General features: G+C 41.5%; 1 long non-coding RNA gene across 1 annotated transcript in view; it reads right to left on the reverse strand.

The window, feature by feature from the left end:
* Nucleotides 1-7,460: 7,460 nt before the first annotated feature.
* The window catches only part of LOC310837049, a 56,090-nt gene continuing 42,372 nt past the window's right edge, over nt 7,461-21,178 (reverse strand). The window contains exons 2-3 of the long non-coding RNA XR_014560374.1: nt 10,696-10,773; nt 7,461-8,975 (exon numbers count right to left, since the gene is read on the reverse strand). This is a non-coding gene — a long non-coding RNA (uncharacterized lncRNA). The remainder of the gene's footprint in view (nt 8,976-10,695; nt 10,774-21,178) is intronic.

Genomic DNA, 21,178 nt, shown 5'->3' on the forward strand with positions numbered 1-21,178 from the left:
CAGATGGGTGCCATTGCCATTATAAGAGAACAAGGGAGGTGTTCATTGTGAGTTCCAGCAGCATTTTTTCCTAGAAAAATAGCACTGATGAGAAGTGAAAAGTAGATAGCCTGGCTCAGGGAATGAAGGGTGCAGGGTGTGGGAAGAGAGGGAATGATGGGGATGGGGATAGTGCTTTTATGGTGCTGTGGATAACTGTGCTTTGGCCTTGAGTTCATAATAGCAACACAGCACGTAGCAGAGAATTGGACAGATCAGAGAGAGAGAGAAATTTCCCAGAGTACCTGAACACCAACTCTAGCCAACTCCTTTTTTAATCACAGTAATTGCTAAAATGAACCATACACAGAAACCCCACAACTTTGCAAAACTACAGTTCAGGTAGAAAGTGATACTATAAGCAGCATCCAGAAACATTAGGAGGTTGCATAGGTAGCTGCTTTACATCAAACCAGACCATTGGGTCATCTAGCTTAGAATTATCCACAATGAGCGGCAATGACTCTCCAGGGTTTCCAACAGGGGACAAGCTGTAGCTCAGTGATAGAGCATTTGCTTTGCAGGCAGAAGATCCCAAGTTCAATTCCCTTTTATATCCTGTTTGAAACTCTAAAGAGCTGCTACTAATCAATATAGACAATACTGAGCTAGATCCATCAATTACCTTACTCCATGCTTCCTGTGCATATGTCTCTTCTTATGTCTCTCCCAGCCATCCCTGGAGCTGCCAGAGGTTAAGCCTAGTACCCCCTGCATAGAAAGCAGATGATCTGCCAGACTTATGGCACTTTGAATAGTGCAATAAAGTTAGAGCAGCCTAAATAATAAGTAGGGAACTCATGAGGGATGGAAAGTTGGACAGAGATGATGGAGAGCTCTTGGGAGGTTGACACAGTCTGCCCATTTAATTCAGCAGCCCCTTAGGTCTGGCAGAGGGGAAGGCAAACCAGATCCACTTTCTGAGCCAAGTCAAATTCTCCCCACACTACATCAGTGGAGGTTGGTTCACTGCAGCAAATGAGGCACTGTCCAACCAACCCTCAATCTGGTCGCAGCCAAACCCTTCATGACTTCTCTCATATAACAAGTTGAGGGTGTGGCACTGCGTTTGGCAGCTTCTGCTTCTGTAGTCTCAGCTGCTGTGGCACTCAGCAAGCAGAAAGAGGATGGGGACAAAATGGGAAGTCGTTGGCTCACCTGTCATTGGCTTTAGCTGAACCTGTCATTGGCTCTGGCTCTCCCTGCTGTTTGGACATCCTGTGTACATCCTATCCATTCCCAATGGACATCAGTCATCGCTGCAGGTCCACCACACACACACACACACACACCAAGCTTTCGAGTGTGCGCAATTCAGACAAGATACATCTTTTCAGGTTTCGGGGTGGGGGCTGGAAAAGGAAAATATGTGCAGCAACATTTCAAGGCCTCACCTTGCATATATTCAACATCCATAACAAAACATTGGGTGACATCCAATGTTAATCATAATCAGGGCAGACCCACTGAAGGCAGGAGATGCATACCTAAGCATATTTATTTCAATTGGTCTACACTAAGTATGACTTAGCAGGATATCGCCCAACATATTTTAAGAGGCCTGCTACAGACGCAAAAATTGGCCAGAGATACAGGGTTGAATCCAGTGTTTGTTCAACTCATAGCAGACCCACTGAAATTAAAGGGCATCACTACATGCCCATCTGTACCATACATTTATGGTCAAATCACTTTAAAAAGTCATGGCTTCCTCACAATAATCCTGGGAAATGTAGCTTGTTAAGGGTGCTGAGGGTTGTTATGAGACCCTTTGCCCCCCCCCCCACCTAGAGCTACAGTTGTCAGAGTTCCCTGGAAAGAGGGACTGGTAGTTAAACCACTGTGGGAATTGTAGCTCTGTGAGCAGAATAGGGATCTCCAAAATGCTCTTAACAAACTGGAGTTCCCAGGATTCTTTAGAGGAAAGCATAATTATTATTTTTAAGTGCTATTAAAACTGCCTTAAATGCATGGTAGAGATGAGACCCAACTATGGTCCATTAATTTCAATGGGTCTACTCTGAGTAGAACATAGTTTGCTATAACCTATTGTAACACCTGAGGCGTAATCATAGGCGGTTCAAAATGCAGAGCTTCCCTTAAGTGGCAAATCAAGAATCTGTTAACGTGGCTGGAGTAAATTTTATTTATTAGCATCTGTTCATTTCTTACGCAGATAAGCATGCTGTTAACACTGGATGTTTTGTTACAACCTTAAACTGTATTGGAAGAGCACCTAGGGCCTGGTATGTCTGCCTGTTGTTAAATTTATAAACAAAAGGCACACATGTTAATATGGAAAATGTGTCATTACCAGTGGCATTATCTGAAACAATTTAGTTCACAACTAGTTTAAATATATTAACATTCAGAATCAAAGTTCTCCCCAGAGAAGAATATACCCCCTGCTGTGGTCTCCCTGGGAACTTTCTGCTGTGATTTTATAATTCATCTGCCTCCAGAGTTTTCACAGCTCAAAAGGGCGAGATAGGCACTTTTGAAGAATCCCCCATAAGTCAGCCCCTCCCTTCTTCATCCCATTAGATTTTCCTGGTGCATATATATTTTCCCCTCCAGAAATTTATTATTTTGTATTTGGTTATGTCATGCTAGTAATAAACTGCTAATGCCTGTTGGAGTAATGCTGCCTCTAATTAAATAATATAACTAAATAACAACATCATTTTATTTATATATATATATCCCCTTGTAGAAATGATGAGTGAATTAGCAGGCAATGGCATATGTAATATATACTAGATAAGGATCCATTACAGAATTTAAGTGACTGGAAAATTTCAATTGCTCTGTTTTTCCTTTCTTTCCTAGGTTTCTTTCCTGTTTGCTTTTTTCCTAAATAAAACCTGCAAAAGAACTTTGTAGTATAGTCCCCTATTCTGCTGCCCAGGTGTGCTATATTTCTCTGCACCTTTTTATTTTTACAGGATTTGGCCTTTACTGCTGGAAGCACATTATGTAAAAAGTGTGTGTGTGTGTGTGTGAGAGAGAGAGAGAGAGAGAGAGAGAGAACACACACACACACACACACACACACACACACAAATATGATGAGCTAACATTTAAAAGAAGCATGCCAAAGGAAATAATAGATTCACTGAGGCAACTAATCAGTTTCATTTCCAGTCTATTAAGAAAGAGAAAGAATTTGAAAAGGGAAACACTAAAACTGGAAAATAAAATAACAATGTATGTTCCAGCATATGGAACCAAGTAATAGCAACCGAAATTACAACATTAGACTTAAATATTTTATGTCGTTGTAATAGACTCATTCAGTAGCTCTACAGTGCTGAAGTTTGCAATATATTCAATGCAATCTTCCTGCAATGCAAGCTCCTTTCAGACCACTCCTCCAAACCCCACCTCTTCCATGAAGATTAGCCTCAGTTTTGAACTCAACTAATTATTAATTCATTTGTACACTTTTATTCAGGGTTTTTTTCCTGGGGGGACGCAGGGGTATGCATACCCCTAAATATTTTGTGAATCTAAGTTTGGCCTCATTGAGGGGCAGTATTTCAATACAAGTAGGAAAATAAGGGTACCCCTAAACATTTTTTTTTAGAAAAAAGCACTGCTTTTATTCTTTAAAGACACACAACCACAAAGCAGCAACTCACAAGGACTAATATAAAATTCACCCCCCCCCCCCGGTGGGGATCATTTTCAGTACAGGGACCAAAAAATCTCATGGACAGCCCACTAGGGGCAAAATGCTATTAGTGGGTATTAAAAAGGGGGAAATGGGGAGGGCCAGAGATTTGGCTCTAATCTATTTACAGTAAGCTACAGTTCAGTCACACAAGAGTCAGAGGTTTCTACATACCGACCCATATATTTGTCTTCTATTTAGGCAAGTAAGAGGCAATATCAATGCTTAAGCATGCATTTCAGCAAAGTCTGAGATCTGAGCTGGCAATGACTGTCAAATAGTAAAACCTTGGAGTCATAGCTAATATCAAGATGATGATGTTGACCCAGCATGTGGCAGCTGTGGAAAAAAAGGCAAATCCCATATTAAGGATAATTACGAATAGGGTTCACCATAAAGCTGTGAATATCTCATGTCATTATATAAATCTATGGTGCAAGCACACTTGAAATATCATGTATATTTCTGGTCACCTCACCTTAAGGAGTTGTTGTTGGAGTAAAAGGAATTTAGGAAAGGGTAACCAGAATAATCAAGAGGCTGGAGAAAATCATCTACTAGGGGCTTTCTTCTTCTTTAGTTTAGGAAAAGCTATGAATTAAGGGGGACATGATAGATGTGTGTCAAATTATGTGTGGTCAGCACCAGCCAATGAAGCTGAATTTTGGAAGACTCAAGGAAGACAAAAATTTATTTACGCAGCACATAATCCAAGGAAATTCCTTCTGCAATATGTAGCGGATGGTCACCAAGCTGGATGGATTTAAAAGGGGATTAGGCAAATTCATGGAGGATGAGGCTACTAGCCACAGTGGCTATGTACAACCTCCAGTATCAGAGCCAGTATGCTGTGGAATACTAGTTACTGGGAATCAAGTGGGAGCAGTTCTGTTTTACTCAGGTTCTGCTTGTTGACTTCCAGAGGCATCTACTTGGCCACTGAGAGAACAAGATACTTGACAAGATGGGCCTTTGGTATGATCCAGCAGGGTTATTTTCATGTTCTTATAAATTCAGTGAGACATATTTCTGATAGGCATCTATAGTATTTTATTGCTAGCCTTGTAACTTCCTACTTACAGGCGTTTCCCAGATATATCTAAAGAACGATATAAAGCAATTAAAATCAAGCCAAGCATCAATCATTTGTACAATTGTACAATTTGCACAATTGTAAGGGGGTCTGGCTTTTCAGTAGATTCTGCTCTTAAACATATGGTTGAACTGCATTTAAATGACTGCAACAGAAATAAATGATTGCTGAAATCTTATTATCAAAACAACCAAACTCTCTGTTACCATTCCTCTATAGATGGAACTTTGCCTGTCTTCCAATATTTAGTTATTAACATGCCACTTGCTATAAGCATTTTTAAACAGAAATTTACATTTTCTTATTTTACTGACTTTCTTTTGTTACTCAGTAAGATTATTCTAGTTTTTATTTTATTAGTAGTAATTATTGAGGTCACCATCCCCATTCTTCTTCTTCTTCTTCTTCTTCTTCTTCTTCTTCTTCTTCTTCTTCTTCTTCTTCTTCTTGTTATATTTTTAAAGACTTGTGTTCGCCACCTTGGGAGGGCAATGGTGGTCTTATCTGAGGGTAAATGGTCCTTTCCAGCCACTGCAGAAACCTTTGGAGAATTCTGGGAACAAACTGGCTGTGTGTTGTGGTGGAATAGAGAAGGCACTAATCCAAAGGATAGATAGCCTTCCCAGTTCCCCAAAACTGGGGAGGTTACTGTGCCAGTCCTGGTTCTGGCATAGTTTATTTCTCTTCCATTGTTTCAAATGAGAGAGAAATCAGTAATTCTTGTTTTTAAAAGAAGAACAGAGGAATGCCTGGTGTTGCTCCACCGTAACTTCTGTCCTTCAGCCTGAACCCAGCAGGGTATGAGATTAGGCCATTGGACCACACCTGGAACTTCCTGGAACAGCAGGGTATGAGATTAGGCCATTGGACCACACCTGGAACTTCCTACCACCACTCAGGTTTAGGATTGACAGCAAAAAACAATGAATTAAATAGTCATCCTCCCCAGGGGGGAAGCCAGACAAAAGAAAGACTGACCACAGTCTTGTGATACCTCACACCCACCAGTCCACCAAATATGAAAAAAAAGGTCTCCAAATGCCCAAAGATCACAAAAATCTTTATGGCTCACCAAACCCCACACTTTAAAAAAAGAAAAAGAAAAGACCAACGACAACTTTGGGTTGCATACGCCAGCACAGCTATAAAGCAAAGCCACACAGAATCTAAAGATGTGAGCTGGGTGAGAGGAGACATTGCAAATAAAATAAGGACTGAAGAAATAAACCACCAAAAAAGAGTTGCTTTGCAAAGCATGCAGCACAGTGATGATCCAAATCATGTGTTCTCATAGAAATGAGCCATTTATAAAACGATAGAAATGGGAAGTAATTTAAAGCTAAATTGGTCCCCAAAAGGGAGTGATGCAGGGAAATTAAAAGATAATCAGATCTCTGGTAAGAAAACAAACACATATACTGTACAGTATATACAGTTTTCCTGCTGAGGAGCACGCAAAGGCAAGATTGACAACGTGAAGGCAAGGTAAGGAAACAAATTGACCCACTAAGTCTCTTGGGAGAATGGAAACAATATTTAATGAATGCCATCAGTATCAATATTGGCAGCTCTTTTTAATGCAGTCTACCCCACCCCATAAAAAGCCAGTGGAAAAATAGTGATTTTCACACATCTGAATCTATTGTGTTGCAGCAAAACAACCTGAGACCCTCCAGTGCTTAACTAGGACTGTTTTATTGTTATAAAGTGCCTGGGAAATCTACAGTGAGGTTTACAATACATGTCTGCTCAGAAACAAATCCCATTGAGTTCAAAACAGTGGAAGTGGGAATAATAATAATAATAATAATAATAATAATAATAATAATAATAATAATAATAGGCCCGCATTCCCTTAAGGGTAATATGTAAGGGGCTGGTGGCCACTGCTACTAAGCATTGTCAGAGACAGAAGTGAGTTTATAGGGTTTCAGGATTGCATAGCACATGCTTGCTTTCTTTCTTCCTTCCTTCCTTCCTTCCTTCCTTCCTTCCTTCCTTCCTTCCTTCCTTCCTTCCTTCCTTTCTTTCTGTGTCATGAGCCATGTGCCTTCCATCTCTTTTTCTCTGCTCTCTCTTTTGGTGCTGCTTCCTCCGCACAGCCACCACCCCTCCATTAACATAGGTTTGAACTCAACACTTGCAGAAAGTTTCCTCCCCAGCCCTGCATCACTTTGTTTTCTTTGGCTCTGCCCATTTCTCCTCTTTGCACATGTACAAGAGCGTGCGTGCGTGCGCGCGTGCGCGCGCACACACACTCATAACTTGTTTTCTGGATGTACCATTTAGCATTTAAGCCTCTTTCTCTTTGTCAGGGTCCTGTTCCAAAACATCACAGTGACTTTTACTTGAAAGTAATGAAGAGATATTTATTCTGGCTTACAGCAGGATTGGCTCAGAAGCAACTACAAGATCCAGAAGTCAAGATTCCAAGGGAGATGACCATGGCAAGAGGTTCCTAACCAAACAGAAGCTACAAAGATGGCCTGACAGTTTACACGCCCCTCTCACCAAACTTGGTTGTGAGTTCTGGCACACTTGTTCCCTGCCTTTCCCACCTAGCATGGGAGGGCCGGGCCCTGACTCTCCAGATACAAAAGCTGAGGCTGCTGAACAGAATCTTGCATGGGGTGTGGTGTTTTTTTTGGGGGGGGGGAGTTGTTATTGATAGTATTTTTTTGTATATTTATTGTTAGATCTTATGATTTATGTGGAATTTCGTTTTGTACTTTCTGAAGTGGTTTATTTATTGTTTATGAATACTTTTCTTATGTTTGTAAGTATTGGGGAGGGATGCTGTAAGCCGCCTTGAGCATGGTTTTAGCTATGGAGAGGAAACATATAAATAAAATGATGAATAAATGAATGAAGATGTGATGGGGTGAGCCTAATAAGGCTACAGCTGTGCATGCCCAAGCAGGCTCCATCTTAGTGGGTACATCTGATCCCACCTACAAAGGCAGTGTTTGGTTCTCAGTGACAAAACTGTGTCCTGCTCCTCTGCTTCCAGCTCCGCCACCTTCTCCTCCTGTATAGCAACTCCCTTTGGCTGGTTGAAGTCCTTCTCACCTCCCTGTTGGGACTCTGCAGGAAGAGAGCTGGTAAGTCTACTTCCTCCTCTCTGGCATCTAGAGACATCAGTAAACAACCTTTCTCCTCCACCTTTCAGTACTCATATTCAAGCCTCACTTCTGTTCCTGTTCCTGCTCATTCCTCCTCCGTTCCTTGGGTCAGGGTATGCCAAGTCATGCAAGATCTTGATGGAGGGGTACACGACACTATCTTTCAACCTTTTCTCTTTATCATGGTGGGTACCGGTATTTACTATGATAATAGCTAGTGCCTGGGCCACACTGATTCAGATTAAGCCCATGATGGTGGTGACAATTATCCCTCCATTTGGAGGGATAGCTGGTAGCTATTTATTTATTTAGTAAAGGCCAGAATAATGTCACATCTAGTTTGGCCCTTAGACAGGTTCAATATAGCCACAAAACACTTATACTGTATAACTTGTCTTTTGCGTCCGACTTGTTTCTGGACACAGATACAAGAGAGAGAGAAACCATGTGCGCACATATTTCATTTTTCCAAGGGTTCTGGATAAAAGTCAGATTTAGTAGAATTAATCTCAGCCTTCAAAAGAACAAAGAGTTGAAAGAGGAAGTCAGTTTTCCTTGTTCCTCTTTCATCTCTTAAGTTCTTTCAAAGGAAGAAAAAGGTAACTTCCCACACCACCTCATTATCAAGGAGGCAGAAGGGGGCACTCAAGGACTGATGACCCCTGGGCTAAGACTTTTGCTGTAATCCAGCAGGCCTTTTTAATGATTTTATTACTGTATTCCTGTTGCTTGCATGCACAGTATGTTGCTCCTGGATCAGTTCTCATGGATGTACAAATCACTTGAGAGTTGTGTAAGATACAACTACTGCTCCATAGTAATATTTGGCCGCTGGGATAGATGACAGTAGGCACCTGGAATCCATCAATCCGCCCCCTTTTTTTTACCTTCATGAACTATCTCTTCCCTCCTCCTCCTCTCCCTTCCTTGCTTCTGTCCCCTCATCTTATTTGGAGCTCATCCTCCACTTTGTCCCAGAAACGAGTTTACAAAAGACTCATTCTGAATGATGCTGGTTTGCCAGGCATGGAAACACCTTTAAGCACTGCTGGTATGAAAGAGAGAGGCACAGAATAATGATGGATCCATTTAGCACTTTGTTCATAACAGTATATTGTTCCTGAATTTATATACCCTAAAATGTTAGCTTTAGAAAGCTGTCTCTGTTATTAAAAAGAAATAAAAGAGCCCCTTGTTTCAAACCAGGCTTTGTCTTTCTCTCTTTCATCTCACCCATTTAAATTGGCTAGGTTGCTTGACCTGAGGATGGGAGGGGTCTAGCAATTTGGAATGGTAGTTCTAATGCTAGAATTCTCTCACATGTTCTTTGTTGGATAGCAAGGGGAAATTACTCATCTTTATATCCCTTAAGGCTTCTCTGTTAAGCAAAAACATACAGCACAAAATATGAAGGAGTACGTAATTTTTAAAAATAAATAAATAAATAAATTTGAATGTTAACTCATCCACCCTGGGAAGAGAGCTGTTGGGGAATGACAACCCTAGCAACTCAGGCAAGTGAGTCAGTGACCCTCACCTCACAACTAAGTCACTGCTGTTTACCAGGAAGGAGAGGGACTGGTGGTGAGGAGGTTGCAAACACCCAAGTTGAGTTCTCCTCCCCGTGCTTTTACAAAACACACCACCTCCCCCTCTACTTCCCAGTGAGTTTCAGTGACTCAGCTGGCAGGAGGTCAGAACATCATGGCCCCACCATGCCATCCACTACTCTTCAGAATGAACAAAAAAAATTCCTTCCAGTAGCACCTTAAAGACCAACTAAGTCAGTTCTTGGTATGAGCTTTCGTGTGCATGCACACTTCTTCATATACACACTTCTTCAGATACACACGATTCTGCATGCACACGAAAGCTCATACCAAGAACTGACTTAGTTGGTCTTTAAGGTGCTACTGGAAGGAATTTTTTTTTTGTTTTGACTGTGGCAGACCAACACGGCTACCTATCAGTAACTCTTCAGAATGAGTAACATATCGTTATGAGTTTGGGGTGGGGTGGGGTGTGGACTATCTGCAGAGACCCTCCTAACCCCTGTATCTGGCAAGTGTTAAAATATAAGCCAAGCTAGCTTCCTTTTGTGCTGATTGCCTGGGTAATGGGCCATTAAGGGGAACAAAGGAAAGGGGCTCTATGTAAGACAGCTTGCAGTTATTTAGAAGGACAAAGGCAGAGTTGAGGTCAGAGAGTTTGGAGTGATGTGAGCTAGAAGCAAAGAAGCAAACTGGGAACAGAGAGAGAGAGGGAGAGCAATGTTTGATTTCTTTTTGCAGCTATGGGAGAAACAAGACCCTTTTGGGCGGTAACTGTGAACCCCTCCATCATAGGCTCAGGTTATATATATGTGTGTGTAAATAAACCATATATTGTAAAAACACCACAATCTTTGTGGTGCCTTATTACAAAAGGAAATACAAACCCTGGGTAAGCACTTGATATTCCTTGAATCTTGGGCTGGCGTGCAACAATATTAATAAGGCAAAAACAGGGTCATTGATTTACTAGGGACAGGGACCAGGGAAGGGGGGGTGTTCCTTTTAAGTAAAGGCAGTCTGAGTGTATATTCCTGTGGTTGCTATGGGAAGCACGCTAGCTTTACATGGTCTGGATTTATAGTGAAACAGTATAATATAAAACAGTACCAAATAACATTTTTTTAGAACTCTGAAGATGAGCTTCTCTGTAAAATGAGTGACATAAACAAAATATGTCATGGTGTGGGAAGAGATAAAGCTTTTATTAGCACTTACTTGGGATGAACTGCAAAACATGACAGGCTAGGGACCCAACTCTCAATTTCCGCACAGCTGGTGTCATCCTTTATGTTGCTGCGAAAGGAAGGAAGATGATTTTTTTTTTTAAGATGCCACTGCTAGGCCAAGGCAGTCACGAGTCCCTTTCCTGCTACATAATTCCACCAGAGGACCACACCAGTGCTTGTATGAAATGAAGCATATGTCTGGAATGAACATACACAGGGCATAGTAATTGGGGTTAACTAAAGGCCACATTGAGATTTATTTACAAGAAGGAACCTGTGGCCCTTCAGGAATTGCTGGACAACATAGGAGCACAGGAAGCTGAAGACCATTGGCCCATCTACCTCAGTATTGTCCACACAGTACTATCAGTGGCTGTTCAATGTTTTAGATAGGGAACATTCCCAGTCCTAGCTGGAGATGCCAGGAAATTAACTTGGGATATTCTGCATATAAGGCAGATGCTCTACCTGACCCCTGACCATTTACTGCTCTGGATGCAGCTTATGTGAGTCAAAGTCCAACAATATCTGGCAGGCCACAAGTTGTACCATACCTCCATTGGCTGCAGTGCATGAGACTGCACTGTCAGCATGCACTCATGCCTTCACTGGAGGCAAAAGAAGCCACTGTATACTGAGTCAAACCTTTGGTCTGTCTAGCTCAGCATTGTTAACACTGACTGGTGGCAGTTAACCAGAGTTTTGGGCAAGGGATATCTGCAACCCTGCCTGAAGACACTGGGGATTGAACCTGTGATCTTCTAAGTGGAAAGAATGTATTGTGTATGAGCACTCACACGTAAGAATATACGAGCCTGCTGGATCAGGCCAATGGCTCATCTTGCCCAGAATCCTGTTCCCATGGAGGTCAACAAGATGCCTCTTCTGGGAAACCCACAAACAGGACCTGAGCACAGCACTCTCTCCCTTCTGTGGTTTCTAGCAACTAGTATTCAGACACATTACTGCCTCTGGCTATGGAGGAAGAGCATAACCATCATGGCTAGCAGCCTTTGATAGCCTTATCTTCTATGCATTTGGTTAATCTTCTTCTAAAGCCACGCAGGTTGATCACTGTCTCCTGTGGGAGCAAGTGCACAGCAAACCTGACAGAGAAGCAGAGTAATTTATGCAGTTGTAAGTAATTTGGAGAGGGGGGTTGTTGAGCCCACTTATACTGGTAGGGGCCAGAATTTGCTATTACTCATTGCAGTTTTTAGCTGAAGAAGGATTTCTTGTCAACTGATGTCAATAGCACAGATTCCTTCTGTGACAAGTGCATCCTATTGACCTATATTGACACGCAGGCTTTCTTCAAAATGACCCATTCAGCTCTAGTCTCTTGTCTCAGTGTTTGGAAATATCTGTCCTCATCCCACATATTGTAGGTAATATTAGCGATGGGGGAGATATTTGGCATGGATTTTCATGAAGACATTTGAAAAAGAAAATAACAAATTGATGCAGAAATGGGGAGAACTGAACTTCAGAACATAAAAAATAAGAAACTGAGAGAAACCAAAACTGACAGATTTATGCATCTCTAGCTGAGATTAGAACAGTTTGTAATGAAGAGAGGGGTGTCTGAATGATGACTTTTCATTCTGCTCTGATGTATGATTTTTATTCATTTATTGGGGAACTCAATGCTTAAATTATGGGACTTTAAAAATATAAACTATGAGACTGATCTCAGCAATCCTGCTATGGAGGTGATGCTGAGGATGGGCAAATCTGTCAAGTTTTTCCACCCGTAAATGAGAAAACAAACTGTCTCAGAAAATTATCAAAGGAATTACGGTATTAAAATTATCATTACTTTTGATGTGAATGCAGTATATTTGTAAATGCCCTTTCCAGGGCTTGCCCAAGACATTTTGGCGCCTAAGGCAAACCACAAAATGGTGCCCCCTTACTGCCAGGGAAGAAGGGTTGAGTGAAGATACACATCAGGAACAGGGGGAGGGGTGAATCAACCTTACCCAATGGTTGAACTGGAAAGGGGCCCACTCTGAATCATATCAAGTGGGTTCAAAGCCCAGGAGACCCAGAGGACAGCCAGTGGGTGTTGGGAGACCAGCAGGGACTTCTATTTGCTGAAAGGCCGTTGTAGAGGCAGCATTGGAGGAGGCTGCCAAGGAGGCAGCAGATCTGGCCTCCAAGGAGTGTGCTGCAGTTGTTGTTGCCCCTGTGGCAACAGCAGTGGCAGACAGTGCATTCTTTGGAGACCAGATCTGCTGTCCCTGTGGATTCTGCCACCCATGGCAGTTGCCTCAACTTTCCCTCATGGGTAGACTGGCCCTAGTCCTTTCTTTCATTCTGCAATTTATCTCACCAGCGGTCTGTGCTCTGCAGTCTTCCCAGGTGCCTGCACTTCAGTCTAAGCCTGGGGAAGATGTAATGAGGTAACTCCTGATGCATTTTGTTTGTATTTGTAATCAAGAAGTGTAGGCAGCTTGTTGGAGAAATGTTCATTGGGCAGAAAGAAAAAATGCAGTTCCCTTGGCCACTTTGCAATGATGAAAATGTAAGCCAGATGTGGGTCACCTCTTTTAGACTGAGGGCTTCTTTCCCATCTGGGTGACCTTTGGGGGTGGGGGCACATGTCAGTGGTAGGTGGGGCCAGAGGTAAAAGTGGACAGAGCAACTGATGCAGTTTTACCTTTGTGCAATAGGCTAGTTTCCACACACATTCACATACAGTACCCTTACCAGAGTTCAAGGACACATTCCAACCAGGCAAAAACATTCAGGGGCCAGTGAAGGGTGTGGCCTGGGGAGAGTTCAAGGGCCACATTTGGCCCCTGGGCCTCAGGTTTACCACCCTTGATCTAAACTCAAAACCTCACACCCAACTAAAATTCTGAAGAAATTGTAGTGTCCTGAGAATGAGGCAGCAAAATCAACGCCTCTTTCACAGGGGAAGAAAATGTACAAGAAACCAGAGGACAGATTTCAGCACAGCACTAATTAAAAACAAAGCAAGTCCAGCCCAGTGACAATTTGAGCTGGAATTAATCGGTAACCCTGAAGATTCCAAGACAACAAGTGGTGATATTAAATTAGTAAAGCCAGTTTGTGGATACTAAAGCAAAGAGAGTACAAAGCAGCTGACAAAACTGTAATAAAATTTCCAAATGCTGTTCATGTATTTTCTCTTTCTTTTTTTAAATGTTGATGCCTGGTTGGGGGATTACATCACAAGCTTGCCATGTTTTTCATATTTACCTTGTAATTGTTTCATTCCTATTGTAAATCTCCCTGGATATATGATTGAAGGGAGATATATTTAAAGTGTTTACAATAAATAAATAAAAGTAAAGACAAATTCAGGAGAAGATGGAAGTAAAAGGCAAGGAGGAGGATCAATCTGGGGAAAGTAGTTTAGAAGTTGTTTTTTCTTCCTCCAAAACAAGAAGACATATAAGGGCTGTGCACTTTTACTTGGGTGCAAGAAACACTGAATACAATGAGACTGACTACTGAGTGAATAGGCGTAAGACTGTGCTGTGAATGCCTTGCTTGGATGTAAAAACAAGCAGCGAGGGTCAGAAAAAACCTGGAAGGGTATCTCACACAGTACTAAACCTGGACATAGCTGTCAGCCTTCCATTTTTTGCTGGAAATTCCCTTATTCCAGCGCTGTTTCCCGCTGCTTCCTGCTGCTATCCTGGATTGTTAGATATCCCGTAGACTGTGCCCAGGACAGGTGAGGCTGATGATCCCTTATTTTTAGAACTGAAAGTTGACAGCTATGAACCTGGGTATAAGTGGCAGGGGGGATTTTCTGACAACAATGGGTTGAGTAAAGAACCCCACAACTTGCTACTTGCCTCTTAAACATGGATGGGAAATCTCAACCCCCAAAGGCCTCTCTCTATGGCCCTCAGAACAACCTACAGGCCACACACCTCAAGGGCCCTGTTCTGCACCCCAGAAATTCTTTTGCCTGGCTGGAATGTGTCCTTGAACATTTATGATGCCTCTAGCTTGTCTGGATGGAGGGCTGTGTGAGTGTGTGCAGAAACTAGCCTACTTTACAAAGGTAAAAGCTATCTTAGTTGCACTGCCCACTTTTACCTTTGGCCACACCCAGTGGCCCTCAGAAGATTATCCAGAAGGGATTGTGGCCCTTGGACTGGAAAAGTTTCCCAAGCCCTACAATAAGACCTAGGGGTTTGTTTTTTTTTACACCAGGCCTGATGAGTAGGAGGGCAGCAGAAAATGGGTTGAACCCGCTCACAAAAATGGGTACATATATATCTGCTGGAAGATGACTGAGTCCAACATCTTTGCATTGTGGGAAATGGGAATATACAGTAATAAAGTTGCTTGCATCTCAGATTTTGAAAATATGACTTAAGAGTCTAGGCATCAACTTCCACGCAAAAACCCATTCTTCTATTTTATTTTTTGGCTGCAACGTTACAAATCACTGGAGAAGACCATTGAGCTGCCCATTCTAAAGCAAGCAATAAATTTGATGGCACAAATAGCAGCCAGTGTCAGAAGTACCTAAGTTAACTGCATATATTGTAATGAAGTAACAGGGCAGAACCGTATGGGATTTGAGTGTGTTACATCCTATTTTGATTTTTTTGAAAAACTGATATAATGAAAATGCAGAGATGACATGGGCTATATAGATTTTCATAAATTTTTGGTTCCACACCATGGGTTCTGGCTCAGATAATGAATAAACGATTCTCAGGGTAGGATATGGTGATACTTTTTTTAAAAAAAACCTACTAGTTTGAAAAGAGATGGAGGAATAAAATCTTAATTAAAGTGCATGAGAGAAGAAGCAGTGTCTTATCCAAAGTTTCCATCTAAATGTCTTTAATTTATATCTGACTCCCTAAAAGGAAACCACATCTTTTTTTTCCTCTCTCTCTCTCTCTTTTTTTTTTTTAGGGAGAAAAGTTTGAGGCTGAGAGAAGCCTTTCACACCAGAGCATGAGAGAGTGAGAATGCAGGAACAGAGAGTTATGGGAAAGTCAGAGGTTGGGTTCTTAAAAAAAACAGATGTGTAGGATTCTTTCTGGCCATTAGGTACCCTTTCAAATGCAAGCTCTTCTTCTTTTTAAGTGCATGAACACCAACAGGAAGACTTTTAAATTTATCCTGAAGGTCAGTAATGAAGGAGACAAGGACTCCTCATCAGACAGGGCATTCCCCAAATGCAGAACCATCCCCGAGAAGCTCTTGCCACATGTCAGTGCAAACCTAGCTGCAGTCAGGGTGGCACCACTAATATTTACATGTAATATGCATTAAATGCAAAGTTAAGCCAGCTTTCAGAGGGGAAAAACAAACTCTGGTTCTCCTTATCTGGGCTTACCGTGAGAAATGTGTTGTGAACTGTATATGAATTGAACCCTTTGCCGCAGCAGCAATCTATTGACAAGAACTGATGTTTATTTATGTACTAAAACAGGCCTTGTCTAACATCTAACATGATCTTGCTATCGTTATCTCTCTCTCTCTCTCTCTCTCTCTCTGTGTGTGTGTGTGTGTCCCTTTCCCCCCACCTCATCAAACCATTGCTTATGCTTCTGAGCAAACTAAAATGATGGATGCCAGGATCTCACCAACCCTAGGCCAGCCCCTAAAAACAAATTTGTCTCCAACATTGCACAAAAGGAAGGAGAGCCATGCTTGCCAGATCCCTGTTTTCACAACGAAGATCATTACCTGATAACAACAATCATCTCCCCTTGAATACTTGGTCTTCTATAGGCTGCATTCATTATTTAGTGTTTCTACAATAGCCTTCCCTTCTCTGATTTACAAGCCAGGATATCATGGTCAAATATACCGAGGAAATATAATTGTACTACAATATCATATAGAGGAAAAGCTATAGTTGACGAAGCATCATAGGTCAGGGTCATAGAGCATCTGATTTACATGCAAAAGGTCCCAGTTTCAGTTCTTGGCATTTCCATGTGAGGTTTGGAAAGATACCCTGTTTGAAATTCTAGAGAAATACTACCATTCCATACTGAGGCAGGTGGACTAATAGCTTAACTTGGCCCTATGTTCCTTGCTACCAACAGTTCAACATTAAAGGGACATGGAATTTCGTCTTTAGTTAAGAAGGGTAGCAGAAAAGGAGAGGGCATTCCACCACTCTAAATCTCAAGGATGGCGTATAAAAGATGTCACCTGTTGAGCTAATAACCTGGAATTTTGTATACATATTCTACCTGATGATGTTTATGGACATGCCAAATTTAACCCAATCTGATAAAAAAAGAAGAAGTCATCAGAACGTTTTTATGAAAACTATTGCTCAACTGTTTTCAGGCTTGTCAAAGAAAGCACACATTTATTTATTTCAAAATGTCATAAGCATCTGGATAGGCTTGTCTATACAAGAATGTCTCTAGCTGACAAGAGCAGAGTGAAGCCAGCTGCTTGATCTCAATAGGCAGGGAGTTCCAATGTGCAGGTGCCGCCACACTAAATGATCAAATGTGGAATGGGTATTATGCACCACCACCTGTAGTAGCACCAATTCCATCAATCAAAGCATTCTCAACATTCGTTAAGGCTATCTTATGTTGGCTCAAGCTCCACAAAGCTGGCAAATTAGAATCTAAGGCTGCTGCCTCAACAGACATGCTTGCAGCCAGCAATGATGTTATGCTTGCTTACAACTTACTCTCAAACACACTGACACATTCCCTGGGGCTTTCAGATCCAAATCCAGATGGGGAGGATGAAGCACCTGAGACTAGCAAAGATGTCCCACATTGTTTTGGTCCTGTCTTGCCTTATGGACCCACTGAGCCTTATTGTATTGCTAGAGGGATGCACTTGTGACTTGATTCCTGCCTGTATGCTGATGTATGTTCTCTCTCACTCACTCCCTCCATCTTTCACCCACTCTCTCACCCACTTCTGCCCACCCCAACCCCTCCACCCTGGACAAATTTCACCTCCACCAAACTCCGATGCACAGCTTGTTTGAAAAGGCAGAGCTCCTCAACTGTCAGAAAACCGTATCTGATAAGGAACATCAAGGGCAAACAGGTAGGATGCACTCAAGATGCATTCCCAATTCCCAATAACCATTCCTGTAAATATAGTTAACAGCCATTAGTAACATATCATAGCTTTTGCATCTCATGCTCACTTTAGCCTATTTCCACAATCAGGGCAAGCCCACCAAAGTCCATTTCAAAGATCCTATTGTACAACAAAACCCAAATTCTCATATAGAGTGGCTAATAAAGTGTTCCCGTAAACAAATGGGAAAACATCTTGAAGGTTATGGTTCCTTTTGCAAGGAAAAATGGCAAGCCCGAGTACTCAATGCCCATATATCATTTCTGCTATATATTATATATAATATTTTCCCCTTCATGAACATAATCCATAAATGGTTTCCATATCAACAGAAATAAATCTCATTCTGTATTCTGCAGATTACTCTTTAATAAGTCTCCTTCTACGACAGATTGAAAATCCATTCTCTGTTGTCCTTCCAGTGCCTCAAGCTAATTCTCTCCTCCACCAATATAAAACTCTGCTGTTTTCACTCTTCAAATGTCCTTTGGATCAGAGATATCATTCAACATTTATGAAAGATGTTAACCTTCCTGTCCTCAACCTTTCCCAGAACTCAGATGCAATCCCATCAGCTTCGTCTAACACTCCCTGACACTATTTGTCTGTGATTATATCCTAGATGTGTGTTTTTTTAAAAAAAAATATTCAAAGAATAAGCGTCATTTGTAAACCAAGGTAGGAAAAAAGAGGTACACAACCTCAGATGAAATTCATTCAGCACAACCTCTTGGATGTTCCAGATTCTTTGGTTCTCCAGTTAAAATATTATTCTGTTAGACCAGAGATGAGGAACCTATGACCTTCCACATGTTGATGCAACTCCCATCATGACCATTGGCCTGCTGACTGGGGCTGACAGCAGCTACAGCCCAACAACATCTGAAGGACCACAGGTTCCCCATCCCTATAATAGGCCCTATGTGAGCATCTTTCCTCCAGGTTTCAATTTCATCTCTCTTTCGTTCGTCAGTGCCTGCTCCACCCATCTGTCCTTCAGATCCTGACTTTTCTAGCCTTCAGATCTCTTTCTAGTCCCTCAGATCTCTTCCCACTAGCCTTCATCTTCCCTGTTCAGCACAACTGTTACTGTCCTCTCTTCATTTCCACTGCACAGCCTTTCCTATCTCCACAAATTTGATTTTGCCAGCCAAAATGACTTTTCATTTCCCTTACTCAAACCACACTGTTAGTCAATATTCTATAGCTGACAGCTTCACCAGAGCAGTTAGAATGTACATAAATGAATCTGTGGCTGGATTAACACTATTCTTCAGCAACAGGAAGGAACATCTGCACAACAGCACAACCTTGTGCTTGATATATATTAGGATACATTAACTGCCATAATCTGTTTCTTTCCTTGCAGTCATTGCAGTTTACAATTACAGGTTTCCAGCAAATGCACACTACTACAGATATTATTATTTATTTGTTTAGCCAAAACTATTAAATATACATCTGAAGGGCGGGGGAAGATCACCGGCCTATGACTGCATTCATAGTATCAAAGGGTTACTAGTTTGTGTAAAGCTCAAAAAGTTTGAGGTGCCCCTCTAAAAAAGCTCAACAACTTTGACCTGCCCCCCCAAAATAAACAGTCCTTTTGAATATTCACCAGTACACATCTTTGTATGCAACTTTGGCTAGTGTGCATATTTTTTAAAGCAATCTTACCTAATAATGCATTATTGCATGCCATTTATTTGACTGGAGAAGAGCATCTCAAAATTCAGAAAAGTGCAGCTTTTCAAGGACATCTGCATTTTCATTCGCCTATTGTTTCAGGAAGGGGAAACAGAATTTCTTCCCCCATCCCTAACTATGGACATTGACGTCAGAATGTTAGATAGCCTCATTGCCACACAGCTCTTCACGTAAGCTTCTGGGGTGACAACTCTTGAACCCTAATTACTATATATCACTCTGATTGATTGATTGATTGATTGATTGATTGATTGATATGCCGCCCTTCATAAGAAGATCTCAGGGGAGTTCACAGCATAAAAAGACAGAATAAAACCACAAAGAACATAATAAGAATACAAACAAAACAATAATCCCCCCTCCCAGAAAAATACCCACATTTAAAAGGACATAGATGGTTAATCAGCCCAAGGCCTAATTGAAGAGGATGTATAATGAAAGCAACAAACCTCCCTGGGGAGAGCCACTTTTAATAACATGCCTTTAAGCATGTGTTTTGCACATTCTACTTCTCTCTCGTTTCATGTTCCTCCCCTACAAAGGGAGAAAGATAGTGTTATGAGTTTGTGGGTGTCAGACCACTGTGAATTCCTGGACCAATAAGTGTTCTTATTGGGATGTTAAATGGCGTGCCAGACACCTATAATCCCTGGGCCTAGCAAATGTTAGATCTAATTAGCACAAACCCTGGGTAACCACCTGGAACCCTTGGAATCTTGCACAGCTTGGAGAATTTGGGTGGCATGCAACAATATTATCTCTTCCCCAAACACCAAAATAAAGGCTCATGCAAAAAGAAGGGCAGAGCAATCATAAACTACTCTAGTTATGCAGGAGTAGACACACAGCCACATCATGCCCTATCCAATGTGTGCTGGCTCCAGAAGGGAGGGAGAAAGCACAGAAGCAGATAAAAAAATATATGTTAAAATGACAGACACGCCTCCTCCCTCAATTAGGGGCTGGGTCAGCAGTGATGCCCACATGCCACCGATACACAGAGGGAGCCAGTGAAGTCATGATGGAGACACACCCTTGCATCACAATGTTCACAACAATGCCACAGTACAGGGGTGGGTGGTGCTCACTGGGACTGTTTTTTTTTAAAAAAAAATTATTAAAGGTTTTCTCAATACAACAAAAAAGCAAACAAAATAACATATAATTTTTTCAATATCCACATTTTCTTCACTTCTTTGGACTTCCTCACATCTCTCGTTCCTGCGTTCTAAGTTTTTCGAACTTTACCCAACAATTTATCACCTTGTTTCAATTCTTATATTATAATTTCCAATATTGTGTCCCTAATTTTAGATAGTTTTACCCAAACCTTAAAAGCTTAATTTTAGCATAATATTTATCCAAAATTTGTCTTTTCTTATATTTTCATTTATCTTCATACTCCTTTTAACTATCTTAAAGGTGCCATATTATTAATAATCTTACATCTTTCTTAACAGTCATACAATTTACAGTATTTTTGTAAATAGTCCTTAAATTTCTTCCAGTCCTCCTCCACAGCCTCTTCTCCCAGGTCTCGGATTCTGCCAGTCATTTCTGCTAATTCCATATAGTCTATCAGTTGCATCTGCCATTCTTCCAGTGTGGGCAAATCTTGGGTTTTCCAGTGCTTGGCTATAAGTATCCTTGCTGCTGTTGTTGCATACATAAAAAATGTCCGATCCTTCTTT

Source organism: Podarcis gaigeae (assembly GCF_964106915.1).
Source record: "Podarcis gaigeae genome assembly, chromosome: Z".
Lineage (NCBI taxonomy): Eukaryota > Metazoa > Chordata > Lepidosauria > Squamata > Lacertidae > Podarcis > Podarcis gaigeae.